This window comes from Siniperca chuatsi, linkage group LG6, assembly GCF_020085105.1.
Source record: "Siniperca chuatsi isolate FFG_IHB_CAS linkage group LG6, ASM2008510v1, whole genome shotgun sequence".
In the NCBI taxonomy this organism is placed as follows: domain Eukaryota; kingdom Metazoa; phylum Chordata; class Actinopteri; order Centrarchiformes; family Sinipercidae; genus Siniperca; species Siniperca chuatsi.
The window spans coordinates 14866641-14894150 of NC_058047.1; the positions used below are offsets into that span (position 1 = coordinate 14866641).

General features: G+C 37.9%; 1 long non-coding RNA gene across 1 annotated transcript; it reads left to right on the top strand.

Moving 5' to 3' along the window:
* Nucleotides 1–1150: 1150 nt before the first annotated feature.
* Nucleotides 1151–27081, top strand: LOC122878390. Its single transcript, XR_006378471.1, has 3 exons — nucleotides 1151–1508; nucleotides 12811–12982; nucleotides 25792–27081. It is a non-coding gene; the product is annotated as an uncharacterized LOC122878390 (long non-coding RNA).
* Nucleotides 27082–27510: the final 429 nt, after the last annotated feature.

Sequence of the window (27510 nt, forward strand, 5' to 3'; positions counted from 1 at the left end):
TCAGTGTATGTAAGGGAGCAGTACAGGACTTCATTAAAGGAGTAAAAAAAACCTCTAACTGCTCCACTTCCATGAAAGCTTCATTTAAGCTAAACCCTGTGATGAAGCATTAGCAGTGATCCAGCTCCACACTGGGTCTGCATAAAAGCCAGTGGATTCTGTCACAGGATAGATAATATATAACCTAACCTACTTTTCACTAGCAAATATCAGATGATCAAACATATTTCTACTGAACAACAGTGTATTTGTGTAGTATTTGTCATCTTAGAATGGTGAAATGATGATGCAATCCTTGTTTATTTATTCATAAAGACAGACCACTTTTTGTCTGAGTTGCTCATTTCCACAAATTAAAGTATACTTTTGACAGTGTATTTCAAGCAATGTTGACATACTGATGTTTCTCTTATGAATGAGATATGCACATATTGCATGGCTTCTTGTTAGAACTGTATTAAGAGGAAGAGGACGTGGATAAAATGTAGCATGCAAAAATATATTTATATACTCGTGTGAAAGTTCATTCTCGACCTTGGAAATAGTAAAAAATGAAGCCTCCAGAAAAAGCTGGGAAGTGGACCTTGAGTAAAGATTATTTTGTCAAACTATATTTACAGATATGCACATGCACTGTTAGTAATTGCTGCTTAAACTATGAAGTATGAATGTCTCAAATTTATATTAAAATTAACATAACAAGTCAGGCTCAAACAGTTTCTCCTGCAATGGTAAAAGACTTCAAATTGATTTTGATTGACCTACTTATGGCTCTTAAAAAATGACCTATAAATCTCATAGAGCTATATATCTATAGCTGAGACAGTAGAAAAACAATTTTAAAAGAAACCTCTAAGAACTCTGGAAAAAAAAGAACAAAAACAAAACTGTGAAACATAAAGCAATATACTGCCTTTTATAAAACTAGGGGGAAAACTCTACTTGGCACATCTGCATATGAAAAATTACAGTGTAATGAAGACATATTAGCCCATAGAAATGTTATTACGGGTGCAGGGAGGGGATTGTTTTTCATAGGGAGATCAGAGATGGTGCTGTCCTGAGAGTTGCTTTTAGTCCTGATCTCATCTGTTCGGCATGAAGGGGGAGCTGTGGCTCCTCCTGTCTGACCAAGGTTACAGCTCCGGGGTTCACGGTGTGCCTCGCACATTTTCTCACACTTTTCTGGCTGCGCTGTGCCACATTGATTTAAATGTATCTGTTGAGGGGAAAATAATCAATGCAAATTCCCTGGCAGTGCAGCCAACAAATAAGACATGTCTGATTCATCAAGCGGACATTGCTATAAAGACCACTCTTTCTCCTTTGTCCCATTTCTCTCTCTCTTTCTCTATTTCTCTCTCTCTCTTCTCTCTCACCTCTGGGCACTTCACCCTTTTTTACTCTGTTCACCTTTCTCTGTCTAAAAACTCTTAGCCTGAATTAGTGGAAGGAACTTTATGCCTATACATATACCTATGGAATTACAGAATAGCCATCTAATTAAGGTAGGTGCAAATATACTTATCAGACATTTTAAGTACCTATTGTTTTGTGTTCATATATCTATATATGTTCTAATTTCTTATTTGCTGTTACTTATTACTTAATTTTAAAAAATCAGAACAGCCATTCTCTTAACTTTTTCTCATATGTTATTAATATATATATATATGGTTTTCAATGTATAAGGAAATAATGATGTTCTCAAAAAATGTTAATATCAATTAAAAAAAAATTTCATTGTGTATTTAAGAAAGTTAATTTGAAACATGCCCCTAGTTCTTGACCACATTAAAATGAAAGTAAGTCAACATGTTGAACAGGAAGGAAGTCTCACCTGACACCTAACCTTAACATTTTGTTTTGCTCCAGTTTGAACTTGGTCAGACGGTCTGGCTCCTAACAAGGGCAGTGTGTAGCCTGTGTATGTAAATTCACTACATGTGTGAGAGAAATAAAGGCACGGGCTATTTGGAAATTCCTGTGTGATGAAAGGGAAAGAATATCCCCCAAAAAATGATTAATGTGGTGTTCAGGTACACAGAAGATTGAGTGATCCTGTCATCACACCATATGGTACCAATTTATTCCGGCAAGCATAAGGCAAACTCAGTGGAGGAGCTCTCCCGACTGTGCCTCCACCACTCTTCAAAAAGAGGGGGGAAAAAAAACAAAAAAAACCATATATATATGTGTGTATATATATATATATATATATATATATATATATATATATATATATATATATATATATGTGTGTGTGTGTGTGTGTGTGTGTATATACAGTTCTTATGTATAATTATCAATTTTTCTAATTGTACAGTTAAGTTCGGATTATTTTTTATTTTAAAATGTAATTTATTGTGGAGGTGCAGGTTTAGAGAAAGGCCATAAGTAATTGCTCTAGACATACTGTTAAAATCCACTCCCATTATTACCATTATTATTATTGGCATGTTCCCACATTCTATTTCTTTTTTTTCATGCATGGAAAATTACATTAGCCACTGTGATCCAGGTTAGGTCTGTAAGTGAAGGGTGTGTAGGACTTAGCATACTGCACTCGCAAGTGTCGTGAGCATCGTCTTTCATTTTCCTGCTCCTCCTCCTCATCAAACATCGACGAATCCAATTCAGATGAAAGTTGACTAATAGTTGAGAGAAAAAAATTGCCCTGTTTTTATATTGATGAAGTAATTCCTCAAATCTGGACCAGCAGATGCAGAATAGTGGAAACCTTTTCAACAATGCAGCTTATTATTTTGACAGCAACTCCAGAGGTTTCATTCAGAGTATACAGTCACTTTTTTAAATATAGCCAGGTAGGAGACAGAAATGTAGTTTGGATCTGACAAGCCTGTCGAATCAGGCTGAGGGCTATAATTTGACATGGTTTGTTCATCCTCTAGCACTTAAATAGGGTATTTTCCCAGAAATAGACATTCTGAAATGCTGAGGGCTCTGTGTAACTCACTGACCTAAAAGCAACTCCACAAGAAATATTTTGAGTACAGTATTTCTAACGCAGCAGTGTAAATATTAGAGGTATAATTAATAAATAACCTTGTTGCTAGAGTGTTGTTTTATTACAAAAATGATAAGCAGGATGTTGTAACAGTATGTTTTTATTTGTTTTGTGATGTCCATACTTGAGTTTTTTTGTTAAAATAAAATAGCCTGTGAGATGTGACCACCGCAGTGAGTAAGGTAGTCTTTCACTAGGCAGCCTATGCAGTGCTTGACATTTTGTGACGTTTCTGAGATGCACCGAGTGCAGCTTCTTTGCATCACGTGACTTCGATATCTCCTTCTAATGCTGCTCAAACATGACTTTCAACTGTCTAATCTCCTATCTCGAGTCATAAGCGGAAATGAGTGTTTTTTGAAAATGCAGATGCCATTGGCAGAGAGGAAACAGGTTAGGGAGCTGGACTCCTACCACTTTTCTTTTTCACTACCTTGTTATTTGTCGCCTCACCCCTGCAGGGCATGCTGACAGGAACTGATAAACCTCTTTATGGGCTGAACTGAATTGGCTCCTATTATCCAAGGTGTGGAGCTGCTCAGTGATGGAAATAAAAGACTTTATCCACTGCCCATCTGCCCGCCCGTCACTCTCTGCCCAGTTTTCGGGATTCCATGAAGCTGAGTCCCATTTGTGCTTGTAATGGTTGTATATAGCTAGGTCTGAAAAAAACAACACCAATGTCTTTTGAGAGAAATATATATTTTGCCAAATGCCTCATTTGAATACTGGCCTAATAGCCACAGCTTTTGCCATGAAAAATAAATTGCGGTCATAAAAATATTTTAATATATGGGTGTAGTTGCAGTTGTATTATATGGGTGTACATTTGGGCATAACTGTAACATTGAACAGAGAAAAGGGATTTGCTTATAGAGGAACGGAGCCAGATCTCTAACATTTGACTTGTAATCAAGGAAGTAAAACCAGGGAAATCTTTGAAAAGTCACTCTTCTAAAAGGCCTGTCTGTGATTCCACTGGCATCATATCATCGTTAACAGTATTTTTTTGAAGGATAATGCTTTTGTAGCACTGTTTTATACTAATGGCGGAGAAGTACATATTACAAAACATGTGCCCCCAGGATATTCAGATAGTTGTCAGATAATTGTACACACTTTTCACGTTGTTCACTGTGTGCTGCTTTTCAGAGTCTTTATGATAGTGTGGTACTGTACCCATAACTCAGTGTAGTCACACACAGTCAGTGTATAAACTAAACCACACATTTCTTTAAAAAAAATAAAGCGTTGTATTTATTTTTCATTATTTTCATTTTATTGAATAAGGAAGAGGACTGGGTGGTGATTTTGGTTACTTATTGGTTTTAGGCTCAGTCAGAGTGTATTAGTGCAATCCTGTTACTTCATCTTCTCTTAACTGGGGCTTTTTCTCCATTATTTCTCATACATTGTACTCTTTATCACATTTGAGCCATCAAGCATCAAGAGAATGCTGTCCAGACAGGAGGAAAAAAAACTATTTTCCCTTTTTACATGAATGGTATGAATGTTAACCAAGCAAGGAAAACAGTAAAAACAATACTTTGCTATATCTGTGCATGCATGGTTAAGGGAGTGATGGTGAAATTAACAGATTGCAGAAAATCAATATAGTATATCTATCTATATATATGTGGCACTTGAATGATAATGAATCAGTGTGAATAAAGGACGGCAAATTATTAGACATAAATAAATGGATGTAGGCCATACTGATCAACACCAATCTGCACTGACTGTAGCTTGGCTCCCGACTGCTGAATCACTGCCCACATTTCCAATATATATGAAATGACATTTCAGTCTGACTAGCAGGTTCTAATGACTGCATTATCTTTATAAAAATGTGAAGATGTGACATGAAAGTTAAAGCATACTGCATATGGAAGCCTTAAGGCTGACACATGTCTAACCAGTTTACTGTCTGCTAAGTGCAGGAGAATCACTGTCTAAGTGATTTGTGTCTTAAAACATGCTAATTCTGTGGTTTGGAGTTAGTTTGATATCTAACATGTTTGCTTGTAAGTTTCATCAGTTCTGTGTCACACTAGAATAAATTGACCAGCACATAGTGTACAGCTTTGTTCTCACTGAAATGAAGAGGTTCTGATCTTGATTATAGGGCCACCTGAAAGATATCCTTCATGGAGACTAAGAGTTGCAGAGTGTCTTAAGTCACTGCATAAAAAGTGTCATTTGTGAAGCTATATTATATACTACATTACTACTCAAATACTTGAGTCAGCTTGAAATTATGTAACTATCAAAAGTGCTGTAGATGTGTAATTGTTCTTCTGAAATGGATGAACATGGCATTAAATTAAGCTGACTGTCTGAACTCTAAAATCATTTGAAATGCAAAGAAATAAGAGTACATGGCCAAAAAATCACTTTCCAAATGAATATGGCACTCACTGTTAGTCCTTATTTTAAGTGTAAGAAAATTATTTCACCATGTATGCCAAATAATCCTTTTGGGATAAAACTGGCTGTGATTTGAAATTTTTTTAATTTGTGCAATGCCCTAACAGTATTAAATCTTCCATAGCTTATCTTCAGCAGACTGGTGTTTTAAGGAACCATATAGTCTCCTGTGTTTTACTTAAAAATAATCATGCTTTATTATATAGTGCTGAGATTAATTAGCCATAGTTTTTTTTTGCAAATGTCATGATTTTGAGAGATGCATTGCTGCGTTTTGCTTTCAAGGATCATGTATTATTGATTAGCAAAAAGGTGACTGTCTTTCTGGATAAGGACGGGTGCTTTATTGGATACTTTTATTTTATAAAATGGCACAGTGTCAGAGTTCTGGCTTGATGCGATATGAGGCCTCCTTGTAAAAAAAAAAAGTTTACTTATTGAATGTCACTTTGAACACATGGGAAAAAAATGAAATGTTTGGTGAAATGTCAGATTGTTCAAGGTGGCTGGAACCAGTTACGCTCACTTAATATTAGTGTCAATTGACTGGTTTAGGAAATACAGATGACAAGGATCCAAATCCTCGATAGGAGAGGGTTAGGCTCTGTGACAGGGAATCTCTCCCCCAAGCCAAGTGTATAATGACTCTGTTTGCAATGGTACAAATAGAGCCAAAGATGGATGTCTAGTTTACTGTATCTGTGGAGTTTTGGACTGCTTTAAGCAAGTCATCAAAGCCATCTGTTTGGGCCTACGGGCCGAGGCTGATTAATATAGCCAAGGAATGAGAATGTCACAAAGGAACTAAAGTCACAGGCACAGACTACAATATTTCTTAAACTAATTTAAGCATTTAAAGCCTCACTCCAACCATTCTGATTTCGATCCTTCACCAAGGTAGCATCAAGAATGTATACGAAAAGCATGACATCAGGTAATGCGGCCATACTGTCTCATTACAGAGCGAGCAAAAAATGTGTTGAAAAATTCTGCTTTGCATGCTTTCAGGTCATATTTGTTGAGTGTCTTATGGCCTCTATGGGATGGTATTTGAGAGATGTGCTCCCTGGCAAGAGTTGGATCTTTAAAGAGACAAAACACAACATTTTTTTTGGTCGGAATTGACTTGTATGATAGAAAAAAGATGAGGAAAAAGGCTCCAGGCCAAGATTGCAGAAGTGATTTCTTATATATTTAAGTAAGTAGCTCAGCACAAACAAAGCGCTGTGGTAAGAATTTAAGGTGTCGTGTCGAATTTAAGTTGCCACAAAGTTACAGTTAGTTAGCAATCAGTGAATTACTACATCAGTTATACTGAGCAATTTTAAAACAGCTTTAATCTTATTAGCATTTAGATGGGCATGCTAAATGGGATATTGCACAGGACACAATATAAAAGCAACACCCAATTCATTGACTCTGTGCTAACCACTCACAAATACATCAATAAAAACAATCACGAGTAGTCCTACACTGCCCATCCTTGCCATTTGAATTATTTCAATTCAATTTAACTGCAGTGTCCCACCCTCTCAAGCACCAAAACAACATTCGAAGTGCTCAGTGACTTTCTATTTTGGACTAATAATCCAGAAAACAGATTTCCCTTTCAGACCAGTAAGCTAAGCGTCATTGATAGTTAAAGGAAGACATTAGCATGAGTCGGTGGTTAATGACATTGTTTAATGGTGTGTTCACTTTGTTAATATGGCTGACGACACAGACACATTATGCTTGCAACTTTGAGTTGTTGTGAGTTCAATATGAAGAGTCACTTTCAAGGATAAGTTCACAAATTTTCAAGTAATTTTTCAAATGGCTTCTTGCCTGGAGGCGAGTCTACAGGGCAGGTGAATAGGGAGTGATAATGGGGTTAAAAGTGCTAAACATGCGGGGCAAATAGTGAGGGAGCAATTCGATGGATTTTTAGAAAGGAAAATATTCACCAAGTGATGCAAAATGATAAATTACAAGACTAGAAACTGATGTTTTAAATAATGGCTAACCCAAGACCTTGTTATTGAAGGTTTGGATACAATGAATAATGAACTTTCCCCCCCCAAATTTAGATGCTGCATTTAAAAAAACTATCTGTGCTGAACTAGATATGCCATTGTTGAAGGCTAGCAGTTTCCGCCTCTGAGTTTTAAGTACTCAGTTTCATAGAAAACAAATGAGGGAGTATACTTAATTCTCCAAGAGACCCATATGACACAGAAATACACACAAAGAGCTCTGATCCTATAGTGAACCTCTAAGATAGCTCAAGTAATTAGTATAATCTCCGTAGGATGCATTCATTCCTCATAGTTAATTATAACAAATTCCCTCTCCATGATCCGCGGTGTGTATGGATCAAATGTTCCAACTGTAATGGAAAGATAGAAGCATCTGTCACAAGTCTCTGTCTTCAGAAACCCTGAGCCTTATGTGGTCATCGAGAGCTGCATCTCTTAGTCTTCCTGAGCTGAGATGGGGTTATCATTTTATAGCTCTAGTGTACTTATATCTCTCTAATTGTGGGATTTCAGACTTGAATGCACTCCGTATCTTTAAAACCCTTTTCATGGCATTCAGAGCCCCTTAAAAAGCATGATGCACTCAACCTTGAGAATGTATCAATAATTCAAACACATCATCCTCTCATGATGTAGCTGTCTGAAATTGGGGAGACTGTGTCTGAGGGATAATATTGCACTCTGTCACATCTGACTAGCTGTCACCTGCTAGAGCATGGCTACACCCAGCTAATAAATGCAGAGTCAAAGCAAGCACATTTTCATGATTTGCAGTACAGTAACTGCTGCCCTTTGCAGGAAATGTGACTTTCAGATCCCACAATGTTCAGATAGTAAATAGTTGGAGCCTGCATATATTGCTGGACTGGTCTTGAGTTTAAAATTGATTCTAGGGATGCGCAATCCTATTTTTTTTTTTCCCCAATCCCGATCAGAGTCCTTTATAATGGACCATCTGCCAATACTGAGTTCAATCCACTACTGTTAAAAATTATTTTCTACGTACAGCAGTGCACACTTAGCATAAAGTGGGCCAACATCAAAATTAGTAAAGCAATTTCGTCATGTTTGAGGAGCATCAGTGTGGCCCTGTTGTCACAGGACCTTTGGGCAGGATTTTGACAACCTTTCATCAACTCCAGCATACTGAAGCTCAAATGTGAAAAATGCTATTGTAATTTTTTAAAACTCAATGTGGCTCTGCTCGCATGGTTGGATGATGCATGCTGTCATATCATTAACTGAAACTGCTGGCTGCTGTTTATTTGTTCTGTGTGCTCTGCAGTTCACTCGCTCACAGCGCTATGTGGTGCCAGTGTTTTAAGGGTGTGCAACAGAATGTTTTTGACAGTTGGCATACCTGGAGCAAGCAAACAAAATATTAGTAAACAAATCGGACTTTGTATAGCTCATACAATCGATTTAAAAAAGATGGAGTGTATGTCTCTTTCAAATTATCCTGATGATTGAAAGAGACATGTAAAATATTTATTTTTGCAGCATTCTCAGGACAGAACTGTCTCAAAAAAATTGTGAAATGAGTGCAAAATTGGAAACAAAACTTATTTGTTGTGGAATCTAAAATGAAATTACATTGAAATTGTTCTCACTCCAGCACAATAGGACTTGACAAAATTACAGTGGTCGAGAACTTGGAAAAAATTGGACATTTAAATATAAAGAAGTAATAAAAGAAGGGATTGGGTTAGGCAGCTGAAACGTTGGTTGAGGTGAGGTTTGGTCCTTCCTCGCAGTTTAACACCTTCAGAGTTGAAGGCAGTGCATCTGACCACCGTCTTCATACTACATTTCACTACGTTATTTCATTGTCAAACCACTGCTGGCTTCTATAGCGAATGGGAAATGTACAGATGCATATGAAGCTTATTATCTGCATTTTAAAACTCTTAAGTGCTGATTTTACAAATTTCTTGAGATTCACATGTCATTAGGCCTATTCTGTGATCTACATTGTATATTGCACTACAGCAAATCCTGCAGTAACTTAAGTGAAACACTTGAGTAAGCTCTTGAATTTTTTATTGGGTGTGATGCAAGAGTTTGGTGCTGTTCTGTATCTGTAAAAGGCTATCAATGAATTTCATTATCCAGTATATCAACTATATTAAATGACTCACCAATTGAATGGTGAGGTCTGAAAATCTATTATGTGTTGTCGTTTTCACTGATGAGATAGCAATGGATTTGACTTGACTCTTCAGATTAGATTCATTCATCATTATGGTTGAAAATTAATACAAATTTTCTTGATCAATTTGGCCCCCTCCCAGTAACTTCTGGTACAAGATAACCAAACATGGATAATTAGTAGATACGAGAAATCATTACCCACTGTTAATCATGGTGGAAGTTTGTCTTATTCATTGTCGTTTCAGTATCAGCACACTTGTGAGACAAGAATATTTCACTCATGTAATGTAATCAGAGATGCCTATCTCTGAGAAGTTTTGGCTCAATTAGTCCTCCTGAACACTCAAGGCTGAGTGCCGTGCTAATTTTGTCCTCTACTCAGCACCTGCAGTGCAGTCAATGCGCTCTCTCTAAAACTTTGTAATATGAAAATATTTATGAGGCATATCTTGGCATAGGTTATTCACGAGAGATACAATTTTGAGGTATAGGTATTGTCATCATTTTATTTAGGGAGATTCATGAAAAACTGCAGGACCGCAGGACAATAAACACATTAAGCACATTACATCCAACATAAACAATCAATGTGGCCTGATTTAGAGAACACAGCCATACTCATCTTTGTCTATTTGATAATCTTCATTCGACAAACAGCCCTGAAAATGAAGAGTCACGTAGAGCTAATACTGTTGGGTTTCATTGGGAATGTGCCTCCCTTGGGCTGAAAGACATTTGGATGGTCGAGTGAAAAATTGCTCTGAATTCTGACCAATGAATCGTTTTGCACATGCTTTAATGCATTTCATAAATAATCTGCCTGAGAAGGTAATTAGCGCAGGTGTTTACACATATTTCTGCCATCAGGGTGCACAGTAGGATCACAGTTGGCTGAGTGAGTTTTAGGTTATTAAATTAGGCCCAAGGTAACAGGAAGAAGGATGAGCTACAGTTGGGCAGGTATGAGCAACAACATGTTTCCCTATTCATCATCCAAACAAAAAATACACATTCAGGAAATTATGCAGGTTCAAGTTATCTCCCATTCGAGGAACAGATTCAGTGTTTGCATAATCAGGCCTGTATGCAGAACGATTTTTCATGTTCAAGAGAGGTCACTAGTAGAGAGACATCTCTCCAGGGGGTTTTCCAAAGACGAAAGAAGGGTTGGACCTAAAGTTGTAAGCATTAAGCTGCTTAGCTTCACACAGTCATATAGGAAAGTAAATCATTTTCATAATTTTCTCAGCAATAATGCAATAAACAATGCAGTGCAGAAAGCGTAAGAAAATTGGAAACCTGATCATATTGTTTGCCACTGTCTTATAAAACATTCTTTTGTAGCTCCTATGTCTTGTAGAAGAGCCTTCCCAATATTAGGGATGTCCCAGGGTTTGGGGAAATATCCCATTCAACACCACAGAGACCTGTCTATCAGCTTCCTTAGAATGACTGTGACTTGCTGTCTGCCGGATGCACATGCCCCACTGTAATTGCTGTTAAAATAGCAATGCTTCTCAGTGCTGCAAAAACTCTGCAGGTGATGACAAGCCTTTCCCTGAGGTGAATCTGGTTGCTCCACTGCCCTCACCTCTTTAACCCAGACACAAAACAGCTATCACATTATTGGTTTTGACAAGCTACTTACAGCATGCAGATGCTACTTTTGACAATGAATGTTTACAGGTGTTGTTATTTTTAAAGGTGACAAATGCTTTGTAAGACTTTTACATGTCATATCCATTGCTTTACACTAAAACTTAACAGAAGTCTATCTCATGCTTTGCTTGAAACCTATGGCACATGTAGTACGACAATAAAGGGCAATCAAACCTAAGGCAAAACTTTGAGATTGACAGTGTTGGGATTTACAATGGTTAAAGGGGCACCAAATTGTGTAGGTGCAATCAATTCAATTTGGCTATCAATCATATAATATCATCACAATCATAAATAATAACTTTAATTAATAAAGTCCTCAGGGCATCACTCTGCTTAAAGAAGAGAAATGATAGCTAATTAATTGATTCAGTCTCATAAAATACACTGAATTATCAATTTGGAACTCAGATTAATAATTAAATTAATAACTATTGACCATTAACTATTAACTATTAACTAATTAACTAATAACCAGAATTACCATCAATAGCTAGTAGTAAGAATTTGGAGTTCAACATAGAAGAGGTTGGCAAATTATTCACTCTTGTGCATTAAAGAAACCAGCATAATTATACATAAGCATTTATTAAAAGATAATAAAAGCAAAAACACACAATATGAAGTCAAACTCTAAATGCACTAAACTACAGAACAGAGGGTGTGTGTGTGTGTGTGTGTGTGTGTGTGTGTCCACAATGGCTGCTAGGTCCAAGATGCTGTCAAACAAAAGAAATCTAACTCAAAATGGCGGCTGGGCTGAGCAACGGCTGCATGGTTAGACAAGAAAGGAAAGGAAATGGCGGTAAGGCCATGTGTGGCTCTGTTGAAAGGGCCAAATTGAGGTGTACGTGTGAACTGTATAGCATAAACAGTGCCAGGTTAGAAAGAGGATAGTTAGTTGCATGCAAGACCCTGTGTCATTGTGTGAACATCACTAACATCAACTTAGCATGTGGCTACCGAAATAACCGTGTAAACACATCACAACAATAAACCTCAGAAAAATAAATCACTACATGTAAGGTTACATTAGTTAAACAGTCCTGTGCTTAGCCATGTACACTGTTACTCTATGTTATGCCCAGCTATATGTTACCAATAGGCCATCGCCCTCCCTGAGCCCTTGGGCCACAAAAAACCCATTACTACTACTAATAATAATAAATAATTCCAGTAATATGTGTAAAATATGATAGAAAAACATCTGTGCTACATGCTTTTCCTACACGTCCCCTCTGACTGTCAGCAGCTCTCCCACAGGAGGAGGGTCTGTGTAGCAGTTTAGTCAAAGATATGAACGTATGACATACAATTTAGCCAATCAGCGTCATCAAATCTAATCCGAAAAGGGCAATTATTTTATCGCCCAGATCAACCTTACCTCACAATCAGTCAGCAGGCTAGCGAGAAAGGGAAGCAGTGTATGCAAGGCTTCTCTCGTAGCTGGTATACTAGAAAGGCCTGGCTAGCTGGATGCAGTCATGCTAATGGCTTATTTTGCTTTCCATGCTTGCTTTTTTACAGGGACAGATCCAGCATGGACAGTTACGGGAGTGAGGGATATGAAGTACCTGTCTGAGAAAGTAAGGAAACATGAGAACACCAGGGCAAACATGGATGATTCTGTCAAGCCAGCGTTAGCAGGGTAGGCAGAGTGAACATCGCTACACAGCTGGACTTCGGCCACAGGATCGCAGTAAGGAAACACAATGAGGAACTGGATAAAAACAGGCACATTTTATAATAATAAAATAATTGATTGCGTGAAGTTTTGTGAAGCTTTTGAGTCGGCCTTACGTGGGCATTATGAAACAGACTCCTCGGACAACCCTGGCATTTTCAGGGGATTGATGGATTTTGTTGCCTCCCTAGATAGTGTGCTGGACAGCTAAGTTAACATTACGTTATCTTACGCAGGCCCTTGCGTCGCTGTTAATAGAGTTTTCAGCTCTGTTGTGTGTCTGGTCCAAGCAGATACACTGAGAGGGAGACAGCAGCTGCTGAGCATCAATGCTGTAGATGAAGCCAGGAGGAAAGAGAAAGAACAATGATTGCTGACCCCCTTTATTGACCTGGTGAAATCCAGGATCATAGGTCAGACCAATGGGAACTGAAAGCTAGGTCCATAGAAGGAGTTAATACCTCCGGGAATTCTGAGAGCATGCGGTCTCCTAATAAAGCTCAGTTAAAGTCCCACAAATGAATGAATTTTAATGGCAGAGTGCCAGTGGTCCCAACAACAGGGATGATTATCAGTTTATTAAAGGTGTTTCTGGCAGGTGCTGTTTTTAATTGAAGACGCCATAAGGTTAGCTTGAAAACAGTCATTGAAAATTGGCCGGTTTTTAGCTTGAAAGACAAATGAATGAGGCTGGTCTGGCAATGTAGCAGAGGTGCCAGCGCAAAGGGCTAAAAAAACGTTGAACCTGGCCCAACTTTTGCTGCAACACGCATGTATGTATGGCCGATGACATACATACAAGTGCACATTCCTGGTGGTTTACTTTGTAGTGTGAACGCCGAATTTCTACTGTTTACCTAGTGATTGTCATGCCGAAAAATAAAATAATTGCCGCCGTGATAACTTTCCAGAGTTGTAAATTCCTGTCACATAGAATAATAAACTGTTCTGCAGTGTTTTGGCATCTGAGAAGTCTTCTAATTCACCGATCTGTGACTCAGACTGGACATCCTGGATTGTATTTCATTGTTTCACCACTACCTGAAGCTACCCCCCCAACACAGTCCCTTGTTTTAACGCAGGGCTAATTTCGGTCTGAATGCTTGCTTAGGGTGGCAAGAGTTGCCTTACAGGAAGATGGTGCTGTGTTTGATTCATGGCCCAATTGGTGTCCAGAATGAATATTCTCCCTTTGAGTGTTGCGTGGGAGCTCTGTTTCCATCCATATTATAAAGAGTCAAGTGAAGTGGAGACTATAAATTGCCCATAAGTGTGTCTCTGTCAGTCTCTCTATGAACTGGCAACCCATCCAGTATGCCATGAAGGGAGATAGAAGCCTTAATATGAATTGAAAAAAGCAGAAAACATAATTGCCTTTAGTTTGAGGATGGTAATGTGAATGGGTTGATTTGCAAGTTGGTACAGCAGTGCTAATGGACTAATAAGGTGGAGCTAATTAAAAATAATTCAGTGTGTGGGTTGCTTTAACTAAAGTCTATTACCTGCTGATATTATGAACCGTTCCAGTAACAATACACACGTAACGTTATTTCAGATAAATCACAGTGACTGCATGGTATTTGGAGTCCTGGCAGTAACAGGAGATTTCATTAGCACCTTTGTGAAACTCTTAAACTAGTGTCCGGTGAGTGAGATATTTATTAAAGCTGCTGTCCTTAATTAGTTGTATTAATAAAATATATCCATCTGCACGTTTACTGTGGTTGGAGAGGATGTCCGCACGCTGCCATACATAAATGTACTTTGGCTTGTCAGGTGGCACTAGGTGACAGTGCCAATAAAGTCTTTTCGAAACAGAAGCAGAATGTGCTGGAAGAGATGTTTCACACCATGGGTCTATTTTCATATATCAAAATTAAAATCAACCCAACAGCAATGGTTTTCACACTTTGCTTGCTGACACATGTTAAAAGTTTTACTTTGGCTGATTCAAATACATGTAAAAGGCAGGCACTGACAGAACCTGTCACAACAAGTATGCCATATTTTACGTAGCGTAAACATCATTTCAATCAATTGCCGTCACAGGAGAAGGTGATAATGTGTGGAAGGTTAAGGATTTCACCTTTGAATTAACTGTTCACGTGATTATTAGTTAAGTGATATAAAACGGTACATGTTGATTTTAGGGTCTAATAATTTCTGGGATGTAGTAGATAATTACTTGGTAAGAAGTGGTGACTGGTAATGATTTGGTCAAATGGGTAATTGTGGAAACTTAACTAGTTAATTGTGTGGTGCGTAGTTGTTATACCAGGTTGTTACTGTTATTAACAAGGTGCATTATTTGGTAAGTCCATGGTTAGCTTGTCAATTTACAACATGTTCATGTCTGTTATACTTCCATTCCCTTCTCCTAGAAATTACGTTTATATATATATATATATATATATATATATATATATATATGCAACAGCAAATTTGTTCTGAAGGAAATAAAATGCTGGCCTGATACATTTTCTTGTAACATAATGAGGAAATATTGTTAATCAACGTAATCAGTAAAATGTTGACCAACAACATATTTAATTTGTTTTCCACCAAAATATCCAATCTAGCAATACAATATCCGCTTGTAGTGACTACAGCATTACCACTTTTTGTGGTTACGTTTAGGCACTCACTGTCCTTGGTTAATGTTAGGAAAAGATCATTGCCTTGATTTGATACAGGAAAAAGCCCCCAGTGACTTGAAGCACGACATTTAACATTTAACCGAAACCACAATCTTTCCTAACCTCAACCAATGTGCTTTTGTTGTCTAAACCTAACCACAGACGGGAGTCAAACCCCGGTCTCTAGTGTCAAGTCCAGGGCTTTGTACACAATGGGAAGAGAATTGAAGAGAGTTGAAAGTCACACAGTGATTTTTCAGTAACTAAGACATCATTCTAGTAATAATCTTAAAGTCAAGAGGTATCACTCAAAGCAAATAAGACTTGTTAACTCAGCATTAACATATCAGTGACACAGTAATTAATAAGTAACACAACTGTGGAGAAGGCAACTGTAAAATAAAGTGATGACACTCACATTATAGTTTTTTACTAATTACCCAATACTTTGAGGTATCAATAATTATAAAGACACTTAGTTGTTAGTAATATTAATTATACAACCCTCCAGGGTTATTTCACTGAATGAGAACTTTTGACTTGGTTGACATGCTTGAATACAGCAAAAGTTTAATGTTACCAATAGTTAGCTGCTATTATAACTTTTTGCCACATGCCTGGTTGCTTTTTTCATAAAATTGTAATCAATTGGCATTTTTTGGACATCACTTAATGTTTTATGGGTATGTTTTCACAACTCAAAACACTTAAAGTAAGGGAAAGATCACAGTCTTGGTTGAATATTGAAAAAGATGTTTACTTTTTTAATATCCAGCCAAAACCACCAACTTTCTGTAACCTTACCCAAAGTGTTTTTGCAGCCTTACCCTTCCCACACGCTGGATTTCCAGGAGACAGGTTTGCATAAATAATAACAATTCCACAACAGGTAAATGGACATGGAAATGTCATTGATTGTAGTTGTGCTTTGGCCAGTTTTCAATTTTCTGTCCACCAAGTACAACTGCTATGGTGAGTTATAAACTTTGATGTATGGGTTAATCACAGAACACTGAAATACTGCCCACCTTGTAACCTGGGAGAGTTTGCCGCAAAGGCACAGCTGGTTGATTCATTGAAAATCAACAAAACATATTTAAGCAGTGATGTTCATTTTTTATACTTTGGGGTTTCAAAATGCTACCAAAGTCCCAGTAGAAAATAGTAGGACATTTTGAACACTAGATTTGCAAAACCTATATTTTCTTTATATATTTCAGTAAATTGTTCAGTGGTGTACTTTTCAGTGTGCTGAGCAGAGGATCTGTCTCTGTGTGTGTGAGAATGCAGATGGGAAACTGAAGGTTCAGCATTTATATGCTGGTCAAAGCAATTCAGCCATCACTTTTGGTTAGTAATTGCACACAGTAGGTTGTTTTTCTTTTTTAGGGATTTCATATCATTTCTTTCAACTGGAAGACACACACTCTGAGGAGTGGAGGGGACAGGTGGTAAAAAGTATAATTTTGTGTACTTATATTTTCAAATCACCACAGTATGTAATTATGTTGCAAACATCTTAACGTGCACTGTGAAGCTGTTAAGAACCTTAACTACTCATTTATAAAGCTGTTTTGATAGCCCTGCCGTGAAGCTTAGGATGATGGCCTTGAATATGTAAACCTTTACAAAGAAAAAGTTACCTGTGTGTCTGCAGATACAGTGAGTGCGGGAAACACTAATGAGTTTTAAGCTGCTCTACCTTGCTTATTCTAAAGCTGTAGGTTTACCCTTGGAGGATGACACAAGTCTAAGAACTAAGACCAAACTCTCTATTAGATTTCATTTAAATGTGCAAAATATTCTTTGAAATATCCTGATAACCATAAAACAGACACACAAAAACAAAAACAAAAAAAAACTCATTTGGCGAATGCACTTTGGGCTTTCAAGATGGTACATTCAGTGTTCAGGTTTATTTTCTATGCTTTAATGTCTTCTGTGTTGAAGCTCAACTGAATCTCAAAGGTCATCCCCTTCCCAACACAAACTCACGAACAATTATCTGTTTGTCTGAACCTTTATCTCTTGTAGGTAGGGTTTCAGGACTACATAACGACTATTAACAAAAGTGCAGGTGTATGATTTTTTTTTTATACCATGCTGTTTCCAAGTCATCCCGTGCATGTCAAAAACATACTTCATAAACTTGATAAATATTTCATTTTACTTTTTCCAATAAAAAAGGCCTTTGAAGCCTAATTATTCAGTGCTTTGTTGTCATTTCCCAAAAGACAGAAATTAACATTTAAACCAACCAAACTCGTGTTATGCACAAATTGTGTGTTTCTGAGCAATGATATGTGCTGCTAATTGGTATTGTGAAACATCAGAAATATCAAATATCAAATCTGCGCCTAAAATCAAAACCAGGTATGCTGAATGATTGACAGCCGATGAATACCTCAGTAATCAAAGTCTGCTGTAATGCTGCTTGTTTCATGTGAATCCGTCCACTCCATCAGATTGCTGCCTGTGGAATGTGGCTTTGCCTTGGACCAAGACTTTAATTAGAATAGACTGTTTTGAAGTCAGACTGGTCATTATCTGGCTAACAGAATGAGGACATTTTTCAGACTGCAGAGGGAATATACATAGACTCTGTTTTCAAAGCTTAAGTAGATATGTATCAAATAGTCAGATAGATGAATGTGATTCCATGTCTTGACATTGTTGCTAAGTCTGTCTTCAACTTTTCATGCTACTGTGAAATTACTCGATTTACAGCTGCTTCAGGCTTATGGAAAAGTGAGTGCAATGTGGTTGCAGATGCAGAAATCTGTGTAACCCCATAACACGAGTGATACAGTAGTAAAATGTATCAGATAAACGACTGAATAATGCTGTTACTGTAATAAATGCAATCCAGAATTTAATTGAAAAGGAGCACTCATGACAATAGAAACGTGCAAGTTGTCAGTGCAACTGACAAAAGCCCAGAGCTTCATTGAACTTGAGAAAAGAAGAATAATAGAGAAAAGGTCTGCTTAAAATCTGTGATGTTGATAATGATAAAAGCAATCTAAAAAAGTGAAGTAATACAATCTTGTCACATCTTTTGAAGTGCTTGTGATTAAAAGTCTTGTGATTTAAAAGGCTCTCCAATGGCCATATTGACTAGAAGTTTATTCAGATTGAAAAATAGTTGTATTTAACAAAGAACAAGTCAAATAAAAAATACAGTCATTAGTCCTTACAATGATGGCTTAAGATAACATTGTAAAATTTGGATAATGACATCATAGGCTTTTGCTACTTGTTCTAGATAGCTTTACAGTGGATAGTGTGCTAGAAAAGTGAGGAAAGCCCCCTTTGGCCATGCGGCTCGTGTCTTCAGCTGTGGTCTCTTTAATTACAACAGGAACAATGGGTCAGTTGTCTCAATACAGTTCTGAGGGTAACATCTTTACAACATGGAGAAGCATGGAGAAAGCAGCTGTCAGCAAGGATATATCTCTTTGTCTCCCTTTTTTCTCTTTCTTTCCTTTTTATCTGCTCGGCTTCAATGTTGCTAAGCACCGGGGCAAGCGACCATGTTTGAGAATATATTTGAGTGAGGACAGCCATCCACATATTTATTCCATTCCTCACTGCTGGATGAAACCACTTAGCATTTAGAATATAGGATGAGTTTCATCTGTGCAGGTATGCCACGGTGGGCAATCACCAAACCCCACGATGTTTCTTTGGTATGGAAGACATGTCCGACCAAATTGTTGTTATAGGATTGTATTTACCAGAGTTATTAATATTTATAATTAACAAAAGGAGATCTCTTGCATTAAGTCTCATCTGGTATTTAACTTAAGTATAAGAGGATAGAAGAAAGCTGGAAAAAGAAGATATTTCTTGCTGACCTTGATGAAGCTGAGGTTTAATTGAGATTTGGAGGATGAAAGTGTAGCAGGGCATTAGACAGTGAGGCACTGCTTAGACACTTAGGACATTTTTTGGTTAATAATAATTTGGTTTTCTATTTTTTATTTGTATTTTTTCTAGTGCTGTTCTGAGCAAGCCAAACCATCAACTTATTTAAAAAGCTGAAAGTTGGTCTGTTGCATTACAAAAGATGTGATAGGAAGGAAATATAAAAAACTAAGGTGAATCCAGCTACAACCAAATGTAGAAGTACTTTATTCATTGAAAGTGACTTAGCACAAATAGAACCAAAAAGTTGTGTTCAAGTTTGTAATGTTCAAGATTATGCTGTGGTTGGTGTGAAAAGCATTTTTTTATGAATGTTGGCCACAGTGACTTTTTGATAGCAACAGTGGGATTTCCATAGAATACCAAACTGTGCACCGAATACACAGCTCCGTGGGCAGTCAAACAGTCGTACTTCTAAGATGCATAAAATTGCTTGAAATAAGGTATAAGCTGGTTTACACCCAGATGGTTGCAAGTTATGTTGCACAGAGTCAAATTGAACAGAATAGAGTAGTGTTTAACTGTCTTCCCTGCAGTGCTGAAATAATGACCCATCTTTGTGTGTGTTGCTCAATCTATTTTTCTTTCCCTCTTACTTTAACTCTTTCTTTTTTTCTCCTTTTTTTAGCTCAGCAGGAGAAAAACTGCTGTAGTGAAACAAGACCATGAATAATTTAAAACAGTGTTATTAATGAACTTCCAGACACTATGTTAATGAACGATTTCAAGTCTAATTTGTCAGCTCGTCTTTTGTTGTCTGTTCCGTCACTTTTCTGTGCACATTAAGGGGCTATCAATAATTTGATTATGACAGTTTGTGTGGAAGGTGTCATTGTATGATACCAACGTACTTTGGTACTGGTAGCTTCATCAATGTTGGGCCTGTGTAGTTTAGACTGTGGTGAACTTAAACTCCAGGCTGGGTCAGCTTCACAATCATTCAGTGACAACCCCCCCCCCCCCCAACCACTCCCAACACACATACATCATCATCCATTTCCTCCTTCTCCCATGAATATTATTTTCTACACATGAGCTCTACTACCAGTGACAGGCAGCTGGTCTGGTGGAAACTGAGAGAGTTGCAACAACTGTGGAAGGAGTTTCTTGCACAGCCTTATTTAATTTCTTTCATTTCTTTAAGCGTACATGGTTATTGTTCATGAATGAGCATGTACTACGTTATATATGTTACAGTATGTAGCAGAAAGATCAATGGAATATCAAATATCAAAGAAGACACAGAATTAAACAAAAGTGATCAATCACCATACTACTACATAAATGCCTTTGAAAACAAGTACAGCTTGGTATTATCAGGTGGATAAATATTTAATCACTAAGCACCACATCGCAACAACATGATGATGTTTATTCACAGTGAGTCTATGAGTACCAGTTGAGTCTTTTCAGCATGACAAGATGGTGCAACTGAGACTGAAGATTCCAAAGATCCATTAGTGTCCTCTTTTTCATTTTGACACTGACTTCTGGATATCTGCCATCACTTAATATTATATTACAGCAACAACAATTCGTTTATCCTTATTACTGGCCCCTAATCTCTTGTGACAGTTAATCATGTTACAAGTTCTTTGGGTCGCTTCACTTCTTTACAGCTCTCAGCATTGTCTTCGTTTTTGTTACGGTATAAGATTCATAACTTCTGATCACTGAACGGACCATTATACAGTGTATCCCCCATTATAACTCGTGTCTTGATAAGAGAAGTCACCCGTTCTCCCTCAGTGCTGGTTAGCCGTGCTGTGATTAATGTCTTCATGGTCTGGTCAAAGTGTCGATATCTTCAACAGCTGGGCCCATCTGTCATCTTTTTCCTGTGACACCCCTGAACGTAACTCAGGTCCTATCAGGGAGGCCATCCATCAAAGTGGTAAACAGAGACGTCTCACATTAGCAGCCCTGAACACTTCTCATCATATACCATAACAGACAAGCAATCATCTGGTATTATGTCGCGCCACAGGCTAATGTGAAATATTAACGCAAATATACAGCACACCAGCTGCCGATTGGACAGCGCATCTGTGCTTAGCGTAATGGGTGGGTAACAATTTAATATTGTGGAGACAGTAGATTGTAGATTCTCTCTGCGGATTTGTTCCAAAGCTGTAACACTGTATCAGGGAACACGTCAATACAGAACAAATGATTTTGGGGAAATCTTTCTCTCTTTACCCTTTTTTTCTTAACCATGCTTTGTGTGTGTAAATCAAAGGCACAGAGTCCATTTACTGTGAATAGCCTACACCTGCATATTGATTTGTGTTGTATGCTCTGCATGGTAAAGTCTGAGAAGCAAAGTAGTGAAGAGCATTTCACTTGTAGTTAAACTAGATCTGCTTTATAAGAGACTCATAAAAATGATAATCTACAACCACCTTAGAACGTAGAATCTAATGATGCATTCGGATGCATTTCTTACATTTGCCTGTCATGGTATTTCCTCTAGGGGGCAGTGGAATCAGGGACAGCCAGGGTCTCTCATCATCTGTCCCACTGGTGATGGATTCACCACCATTGCTGCTCAGATAAATGCTACAGGGTTGAGGCCATGGGCCAGCTTACGAGGGATCAACCTCATCGTTCTCTCCAGCACCCGCTCACCTCCACTCTATCTCTCTGCCTTTTTTGCAGTCCTATGCAGCACTACGTCCTGGCAGGGATTATGCTGACACTGTAGTGGGAGGAATATATGCACGTTGGAAATCAAGATATGGAGCTTTTGTCAGTGCTGTTGTCAAGTGATGGAGATAAATGTGTGTAAAATATGTGTTTTCAATGTTCATTTTGGAAGCTCCACCGAACACTCAGCTCTTTTTCAAACCAAGAGCCACATTTCTATTTTGATATTTTTCTCACTGCTTCCAGCAAAGGGCACCTTTTTATATTCACAACTGAAACATAGATAATGGTCTCAGCAGTGGGGATTCTTAAGAATAACCCTGTTAAAGTTAGAGATGAAAATGTTATGATATCATAGATAAAACATCAGTCTCTTGGCTCTTGTGGCTGACCATTGTGGTCCATTATTTGGATTCAGCCAACAGCAAACCACATGGTGTTTGAAAAAGAAAAACTCTATTAGATAAAGGAGGCCAAATTAAGCACAGGTCCCCTGAAATTTAAGCAAGATAGTGTTTCTTTGACTCTTTGAAACCCAAGCACGATCTGGCACACATTTAGTAGGAGGACGGCTAATTGCATCAGCACCTCTGCATAAAAACGCAGTCAGTTATGAAGACATAATGGGAAACAGGATTCCTCCACAATGCTTCATGTAATGCACAACTTTTTTATTTCCGTGCTCAGAGGATTTAAAAAAAAATGTTTTCCATCGCAGAGATAGCCATTGTAACAGTAGGAAACATATCACATGTATTGAAGAATGAAGCAACGGAGGCCAATAAGCAGGGCAGTTAAATGGAAATAGTTTCATTTCCTTTGGTGTAAACAAATACCCCATGTAGTCCCCCGGACCAGAGCTGTGGGTAATCGGCTGCTATAATTCAACAGAACACTTTGCCCTGAGCTAAACATAATACTTCCTGCACTTAACTAAATCCATTTTTCAACCCTCAGAAGAGTTATGACACACCAATACATTGTTGCACAAATGTCTCACAAAGTTAAACCTGTGCAAAAGTAGTACAGTAGTGTTTATTTTAAGAACTACAAGAAATTTTAAAAGAGATTTCAGAGCATTGACACTATTTGGTAAAGGGACTTTCTGCCAAGTAACCCTGTTTTTCTTTTCTTATTTTTCTTTAGTGGACTGAAAATAATTATATCAAAATTTGAAAATGACCATCCTGAACTCCTCTTCTCTTTCAATTCGATTCTCCTCATTTTCCATTATCCATGTGACTTGCACATATCAGGAGGATAGTCAATAGGCCATTTCCCATCAGTATGGATTCTTTTCTCAGTGCTCAGGCTTTGCTTTTCAGGCACTCCGTAGCCCGGATGCTGACTGCGGCAAATTCACATAATTAATGACTGCTTGCAGCTACAGGTCCGCACAGAATTGTATAGATTTATAGACACAAGATGTGCAGTTATGAGGAAAGCGGTATGGATTGAGCACAAAGTCAAAGAAATCCTTCTCAAGGACAAAAATAACCAAAATGTGAGATTAGGCACCTGTCTGAGACCTTGATTTTGTCTGCCATTGTTTTTTTTCTTAAATTCATCATTTTGTAATTAGCACCTTGCATCTCTGAGATGGGTTCTAGTTGACTGCCAAGGAGAGGATGAAGCCTGCACTATTATAATCTCATGAATGCTTCTTTTCACCCCATCACACGAAGATGCAGGAGGTCTTTTTCCCTTGCACCACTGCAGGTGGTGTGAATGCTATTGCCACACCTTCTGGAGCAGCATGCCTGTATCCAAAGCCAAGATACTCCTATGATACCGCACACCGGTGATGCTGTTTGCACAACCTAGCATAAACCATTTGCCCATTTGTTTCACTCAAGTTGTAACAGTGCTCGACTTGCTCCTTGTACCTGCACGTTTCAGTTCATATCTCAGCAGTAAAGCAGGAGACAGGTCGGTATAAGGTCCTGCTGCGAGGCATTGGTAGATAAAGCACACTGCAGGTAAAAACATGCATAGCCACTCACCATTAGATCACTCCCCATGCTGTCCCTAAGATGGCACTCTTAATTAGAAGGTCCTTGGATCTTGCTGTCTAAACTCAGGTTTTACTGCCCACATTACCACTTTATATAATGCCGTTCCTCACGAGCTACGGTAAAACATTGCAGGGGCGTACAGTATATTATGAATACATGCTGTAATTGACACTATTTTGGAGTTGCTTTATGGCTTCATTTTGAACTTCTGCTTTCTCCGAAGCAGAGTCTGCGTTGTATTTGGCGATTAGCCTGTTACTCACCTGTACTTCCTCCCTAGACAATGGCCTGTTCTGCTCATGCAGATGATGAGGTGCAGTATCAAAGCCAAATGAGATGGCTGCCAATTAGGGAGGGCTTCCAGGTGCATTTCAATGCAAACTCGCACCAGTAACTGCACCCTGTAGTGTCTCCATTCAAAGACACTTTATAACGGGTAGACTTCAACAGAAACTTATGAAAGTATTTCAATTACCAGAATAAATGACAGACCTCTTTTCAATACTTAGCACAGGGGGGGTTTTGAACTTTGTAATGATGTCTTACTAAATGTTCTAAGCAGGAAGTTAAATTGACTTGCCGCCGGGACAGTTTGTGTAACCTCTTTTTTCTTCCTTTCTTCCTAATGCTGAAAGTTAACTGAAAAAATCTAATAATCCATTTGCCTGTGTTCTGGATGGACTCCAGTTCAAATGCTTGGAAACAGTGTGAGACCACACAGTTATTTGTACAGCCCCCACACTCCCCAGGGGATACAGAAGACTTTTTATATATATAAGTGCTGTAGTACAATAGCCTCAGACAAATTCAATCACCTTTCACCGAATGTGCAAGTGGGTCCCGACAACAGTTTGAATATCTATAGATTTGGAATGATGTATCTATACTAGATAAGGCTGTTGTTGACAAGTGTAAGCTTCCTGTTCAGTATCAGATGTAAAAATTTATTTTGTGTTAAAATTAAGAGAAAAACCAATAAATGCTGCCTAAAAGAAAAAATAAATCAATGTAGACTACTATATCCAGATGCAAGACATTACCCTTTTAAGCATTAGTGATGAACCAGGAACTTCCCTCTTTAAACACCTTTTACCCAAAACAGGTTAGGTCATGACAGAAAAAAAGGCTCTCCTATGTTCTTGTGAGTGTGTTTCCTGAATCTGCAAATGCATCGTGGTGCACCAAAGTGGCCTTTGAATCAAAATTTTTTGTTATTATTCAAATTAAATCAAGTCAGGGCAGACGGGATGAGCAGTCAGAAGAAGCTCACTGCTGTAAATCTTGAAGCTCTACCTCTGTGATTGCTCAGGCCACCGTGGAATAAAGATTAGAAGAAAATCACTAATCACAGCGGATGTCATTAGCATACTACCAATAACGGGATGCAAAAGGGAGAAGAGGAATTGCCTTATAATGCTGGTTAAAGTACGAATCAATGCCATGTATGGATGCACACAGCTGCTTGATAAACAGATATATTCACTTCCAAACATGAGTAAAGGAAGTGTCTAATAATGATGTTTTTTTCAATGTTTTTGTCTGAGTCACTCGCTGAAGCACTTGATGCTAATATCACATTCCCCCTCTCTCTTTTGATCAGCTTTTGCAGCTGGGCTACCCTGCCTCACTTGGATGCATCAACAAAGCTTGAAGAGGCCACTCTAATCTGGTTAAGTATTGCCTGGTTGAGGAGAAATTAGCCGAATTCTTTTAACTTTTCAAACAAACATAATACAGTCGAACTTGCTGGATGAGAATCAATTACATGAACTGAAAATAGGTTCGGGGGGGATATCATTTCATTTCTGGAAATCATCTAATACATCTATTCAATGGCATATGCCTGTAGTGTCACATCGGAGCCATATTTCAGTCCAGTGGAATGAATGAAGCAGAGGAGTATCTGTTGAAACACTGCCGGAATACGTTTCACAAATCTTTTTCACCCACTGGTGATATTGCCATTATCAGCATTACTTCAAAAATAGTTATTCCCTGCCTAAATCTATAAGATATTGTAAGGAATAATGGGATAATTTTAGGGTAATTGCATAGTTTCTCACTATGATTGGTTGGATTGGTGACCGCAAACTATTGTCCTAGTGGTATTGGTCTATAAAATAAAATAATCTCTGTCTAAAACATGTTCAGTTTATTCATATTTTAACAAATTTGTTTCTGTGAAGGTTGAGAAATATATTTTCCTGAAATACAAATTGCTTTGAGGCCACCGATATAAACAGTGCAAAGGATGTCTGGTTTAGTAATCCAAAAGGATGTATGTTTTAGTTATAACAAATATATGGTATACTTTATCATCTTAAGCCTTTGATATAACCCTGCGACCCATGAAGCAATTCTCATTCGAATTCTCATTAAATTAATCACCTTTTCACTCAAAAGTCATGTTTGTTTTTGTATCTTATGTTAAAAATATCCATCTGTGTACCTGTCCAACAAATCACAGTGTGTGGGTAGATTGATTACCACAAACATAGTAAAAGAAATATTTATATTTATACTATTTTGCTATCTTCTCTTTTCAAGAGATAAGATTCTAAAAAAACATAATGATTCGACTTGCCTAACAGATGGTTGCGAGAAGAAAAAAGAATAGGATCACAATACAAACATTTTTGTTGTATTGAACATTTTATCCCATTGGATCTTTGGGGCAGATTGTCTCCATTTTTCAATGTGTCTAAACCCTTTGTTTGAGAGAGATCTGTTAAATCTGTCTCGCTGCTAATAAACTGCCATTATTCCCTCCAACAAGGCTGCACTCATTAATAATGCTTCTGTCAGATGCTCATTCTCTTCTGTGAAAATAGAAAATATCATTAATTACAGTTTCTGTCACCCTTTGACAGCTCAAGCAATTGTTCCAGTCCCTGAGTTCTGTTTCATTGTGTCCATACCTAGTGACCACCTATTCTTTACTGTCTCAATGGGGATGTCCAGCATGTGAGAGCCACAAAGGCCCTGGGAGATCTCACCACACATTGCAGAGCTTCTGTCCCAGCAACACATTAGTCATCCAGGGAGCGATTGAGTTTGGTGGTAAACTCAAAATGTAGATATATCTCACTCTCTCAAGCAGAGATTAGGGAAGAGTATCAGTCAAGATTGTGTTTACTTTTCATTGTGGATTTGTTGCATTTTTGCTACTCAGAGAAATATCCTCCTCGGAGAAACACAGAGGGATTTTCTTAGTCAATTCAACTGGGGGGAAGAAAGAGAAAAGACTAGACTTCAGATTGCAGCTGCTGAATGTAGAGGAGTACATTCTTGTATGAATACACAAGGATCTTATTGCATG